Source organism: Bombus pascuorum, chromosome 1, assembly GCF_905332965.1.
Source record: "Bombus pascuorum chromosome 1, iyBomPasc1.1, whole genome shotgun sequence".
Lineage (NCBI taxonomy): Eukaryota > Metazoa > Arthropoda > Insecta > Hymenoptera > Apidae > Bombus > Bombus pascuorum.
In genome coordinates, this window is record NC_083488.1 from 15281433 (window position 1) to 15287432 (window position 6000).

The following is a 6000-nucleotide window of genomic DNA, read 5'->3' on the forward strand; positions in this document are numbered from 1 at the left end:
CGGAATATTTCATTGTACAAAATCTCTCCAAAATTTATTCGATTCTACTTGACATCAAAAAAAGAAAAATAAAGTAGTAGGGAAGTTTCTCATATCAAATGTAGGTTCAACTGAATTTTTTTCGTAATTGTTTCTGGAAATAAAGATTTGTAAGCTATTCTACATTTTTAGTGTTTCAAACTGTAAGGAATGTATTCTTGAATTCTATATTATAGAAAAATACTAGAAATAGGTGAGGATCTGTTGTATTTAAAATGAAATAGCAACATTCTGAATGATTTCAAACATCTGCCTGGAATAATTCCATTTCAAGCAAAGAGAATGAATAATATTTTAAAAATAGATATATCTTTGTTACATTATACGTAACAAAGGATCTTGCCCCGAAGAGGATCCCGTCATTACTAAATCATTGTCAGATACAGTTGCCATCTAACCGACCACACCCTCGCGAAGATTTATAAAACGACGTGTACTCGTTTGGAAGAGACACGGGACGAGCCGTAAATTCGACCACGCGTCAAACGTACACGTGTTTCGAGCATTGGGACAAGCGACTTGTAAGAAACATCGGAAACAAAGGACATAAACTTCAAACTGACCCGTCTAAAACCTTCATCTATTAATCTTATTCGAAGATATATTTTTTAAATCTTAAAGTAAAGTGCTATGGAAGTTCTGATTCTTATTATTTTAATAGATGTATATAACTATATAGACAAAAATGCATGGTTTTTCTAAGTAATTAATCTCTTTGGGGGCATTTTGAAAAGTTAATTTAAAAAATGATTCTATCTCGATAAGATGAAACACGTTATAGATGAGAAATACTAGTACAGACTTATGAACAGGCATTTTTGTCAAAATCCTATTAGACAACAATCACAACACGTTTATCAAGATCGTGAAACAGTGACCATTTGCAGAGTCATTTTCAAACACGAGAACAGCTTTGCGCGATGAATTAACTTTGAACGCGAAATAATTACTCTGCACGTCGATAAACAATGAATTAAGCGCAATGCTATTTTCCTCTCTCATTTTAGCTTCAATTTCACAGCGAAATCATTAATTTCAACATCACCAATCAAAACTCTACCGTAAAAATTACTGCTCCTCGAATACGAATTAACTGTCATCATTTCCAAATTTATACCACTTTTGCTTTCATTTTCAGCAAAAACATTTTTAACGTTGCAAACAAATGTTTAACATAATATTCAAAGAAGTCATATATACCAATAAAAACGTTTCATATTTTATACAAATTTCAGACAGTTCTGACATTAGAAAAATACAATTGTTTCGAAGATGACCGAAAGAACGCAAATTACAAATAAAATGTTATTTAATTGGTTAAAGATGTGGTTTGGCCAAGTTGCGTGGGACATCCTGTATAAGTCAGAGTTTGCGAGACTGGATCCTAACCACGCACATAATGCAACCGTGCTTCCTGTCCAGGGTTGGGCCTGCAGTGACCAATGCACTTGATTTGCACGCTGGCACGCGCGTGCACACGATTACCCGGAAGGTTTCTCCGCGGTCTTCGCCCGACCCACTTCGAATCAGTAGAATTAGTCGCATAGTAGTGTCGCCTACCAACCACATATTTACACTCGCATCTTATTAACGCCTCATGTGATGCGTAAAATTTAACAAATCATTCAGCAATTGCTATTTTCTCTTCTTTCTTATTTTATAAACTGATTAAATATGTAGCGGCCCATAGTCGTAGAAAAAGTTTCAAGTTGAAACGGGAAATTCAAAACTGGGAGAGACCGATATTATTGTGCCTTTGGACACTAACGTTGTTTTCGGTTACAAAGTCTAGATTGTTATTGCTATTTCTTGTAATCTTCAGATAGAGTTACACAAGAAGGTTAACTTTTTCTGGTAATATTCGTTGATATAAATGTATGAACGTGCTCTCTACGATATTCTTTTGGTATTGTAGCATTGAGTGAACGACGATCAAAATCGATCATACATTATCTCTATATTTGTTTCAATATATCTTGTTATTGCAAATTCATCCACTCGTTTCTTTATCAAACAAGCCTACACATTAACCACCTCACATATATTATTTATAATAAATAACTGTCTTGTGCTGAAGAAACAAAAAAATCTAAATTCGTACTTCCTAATTACCGACTTTGTACAATTGATATTTGTCACGTGGATGAAGGCATAAGAAATTCCTATAGTCTGTTTCCAAGGCTGATGTGACACTTGCTAGGGCTATGGGCCTTGTAAAACAAAACCTCATAGAGTCCTACTCTGACACCAATCGTATTCTGGAGCACAAAGATAGTTTTCGAAAGAAAGTACACTGAGGTCGCGATAAAAGGGTGGGTTAGGTCATAGTTCCTCAATTTTCTCCAGTAAATAGATTGAGACGTGAAGAGGCAAAGATCAGCTGAAAAGATCACTAAAACAATCACGATTCTAGCCCAACGTTTTCGTTCTGAATTACCTAGCGATGCTTCGAAGCTATAAATCATAATATATAAGATTGTAACAGAGAAAGAATTAGGTCATAGCTCTTATATTTTTCCAATAGAGTCCATTAAGATATACTGTAATGAAAGTCAACAGAAAATGTCGTTGAAGCAATGAAGCTTTCAACGCAAGGATATATCGAAAATTATTTAACAATCCATCGAAATTCTATTATATCGTAACATACGAAATTATTATATGAGATCTTTCGCGTGTTATACCTGATTGAATCCTAAAACAGAGGCGGTTATATGCGTAAGATAAAATTAAAAGATTGAAGTCGTATATGAACAAGAAAATTCTCATTTTTAAAACGATAAAAATATCTTGGGAAAAAGCAGAGAGACTTGTTAAAATCTCGATACGATAAAATCGGAATAATAAACAATTAAAGACAAGATGAAAATAGTAAAATACGAATGAAGCTTCTGTAGAAAATCTCGAGCAATGTAAATTACAAGATTAAAGCGAGATTTCAGTCAGATTTCAAACGCACGGATCGGTGCACAAATTCCTTCAAGAGACATCGAAGAGAATAGATTAAGTTCTAGAATTAGGGATTTCCAAGTTGTACTCGGTATCAACGTCATCTCAGGATTCTGATCATAATTTACTATATACGCAAAGTCCCTGTATATATACTATCAAACTAATATTAATACCCATAATTACTAATAGCATTCATATTTATAATAATTAATCGTACTGACATTTGTTAACATTATTTAATTTAAAGATTCAAATGCTCTAAACTTCAAAGGTGCAAAAATTCACAAAAATTTTACATTTAAAATTAAACAATCCTACATTTCTAGGACTTAAAAATCGAATTCCAAAAATCCCAAATTTTTAAGACACAAATATGTACAGATAGCTAACCCAAATCTCAGAGTTCAAAGATTCTAATCTTAAAAAATTCAAAGATTTAACTACACACCAATTTTAAATTCTCGAAAGAATAAAAAAAATCTTCAAAAAATCCAAGAGTTATCACGTTCATATAAAAACTCGTTCAAACAACATTCTCCGGACAATTCATTGAAGTACTACGCTGAAATAAAAAGTATATTCGAATAATCTGGAGCGCTGGCCAACATAAAAACAGAGATGGCGGTGCGAGATGAGCATCGCGAACGTTATCGTTAGGAAGGAACATGGTCTCCACGTGTTATACGATACATTCAGCCAGAGGTTTATCTCGATCGCGGCAAATCCGAGGTATGCTATGCCGGTGAATTTCGTGCCCCTGAAGCACGCCGAATGGAACAAGGGGCGACGCGTTCACGAGGGCACGTTCCTTAACCGCTACTCGACAAATTCCCCAACCACTGCAGAAACGTTCCGGAGTTCTCTACGGCCCCTCAGCTATTCCGTTCCGACGGCAGACCGCCGAATCGATCGTAAATCGACAACATCTTCAACAATTTCCGCGTCCTCGACCTTTCAACGGTTGCTTAAAGCAAGGGACACCCACTAACGCGTTCTTATTCCATTGAATTATTTTCGGTTTGCGTAATCAACCAGTTGATTCAAATGGAAATCCTCTATGAATCTGGTTGAAACGTTGAATTGATTTAGTATTATAATGTTTCGAGTTTGGAATTTAGTATACATTAAATTATCACTTATATAGAATTTCGTTTTAACGATCAGACGTTCAGAAAGATTTCTATAATGATAGAACTGGTACCGATATTGACGTCATATTTTCTTTTATAAAGAAATTAAATAATTTTGAAATCGTAAAAGTGCAAGTCCTTTTTTTAAATGGCAAGACCGAAAATTTTTATTAAAAAAGGGGGTAAATGGATATTGTAAATCGAATTTATAGATATGCTTTGGCGAACCATTGTCTATATTAAAATAATCTAACAAAATCTGAAAATTCTAATACGTAACATAAACAAATGAAAAACAATGTAAACGTAGAAATCATATTAAAGTTAAAAAAGGAAGTCATCATCGGTAATATTATAAAGAGCATGTGTATGCAGAACTATTATAAAACTTAGACTGTACAGTCCAGAATAGCAAAATTTTAGAGTTACAAGGTCCACTTTGTGCTTTAGACATTTCTCTTGAGGAAGAGCGCCGAACCAGAGTTCTCATTTCCAGACTTCCTCAGACTTTTAACAATTTTCGCAGTAAGGACGGAGATGATAAGGTAGAACAAACTTTGCAAAATTCTATTTCGTCGTGTGATTTAGATTCGCTGTAGAACAAAAGTGATGCTAGACACGGATAACATCGAAGAAAATTTAGTTATCCATTTACCCTTTTTCTTTGCTAAAAAGGAAAATTCAATTAAATTAACGACAGAGATTTATTTCTTAATAAATTCAACAAATGATATATAGATAAATGATAAGTAGTTTGCATAAACAGTATAACTTTGCAAAGCTCCGATAAAACTAACGCTGAATATCTTCTTAAAATTTCTTGAATTATCATATCCATTAATCAGGATCAAATGTTATTACAATCCATAATTTGACGTTTACAATCCTAAAAACATTTTTGACCTGAAAATCTGATTAATATTTCCTCGGCTAACTATGAGTTCCAATTAGAATTTCGGTCACAGTCTTATCCTTCCATCACCACTATACGATTAAAAATTTCAACATCTTATTCACTGTCTACTCTTCTTCAGAAAGATATCTCAACAGAACGGTGTCTTCGGGCGAAAAGCTAAAAGTGTCGCGGTACTTTAGATAGCTTGACTAACGATTGTCGTAAAGCCTGGTACACACGAGTGTCATGGATCGACGTTATAATATCATACTAAGAATCTTATTTTTTACCCAATATATAGCTATCGCCGACGTAGTATAGACACGGTAATCGTGTCAAATCACGTTGTATTTTAAAAACTATAACTTAAATCCAAAATGATATTTAACTATTAGATCGCTCCATAAATAATATCATCTGTTATTTTTCATTCTGAGTTCGAAAACTCGAGGTAGAATAAAATGTTACCTGAAAAAAAATTATCAGTTAACAAATCTGCAAACCTATAAAATTCCTATGAAAAGTTTCGAATCGATCGTTCCGACCACTCTGATATTTCTACTGTTAAAATGTAGGCTTTAGTTCTGATGGTAAATGATAACTTATATTCGGAGCACGATACAATGAATTTAATTTTATCATTTCCTCCATTCATCAAGTGTCGTTGGTAATATAGAGCTTCCAAACTTATCACTGATGGAATATGAAGCGGATATGTAGGTAAAAGAATGATAACATAATACCTACACGATAAAATGAAATTATAGAACTGTCTACGATCTATGAGAAGCTTCAAGTATAGTATCATCCAATTATCTAATTATGAAGAATCTATCCGGAAAGTAGCAAGAATTTATAATTATATTATATCGATAAAGATATAATTCTCATTTTAAGATAAAATATAATAATTGGAATTTCCAATTCCAACATTGTAATACATTTCCATCATTATTCAATTACAAAGTTTTACCTAATAAAATT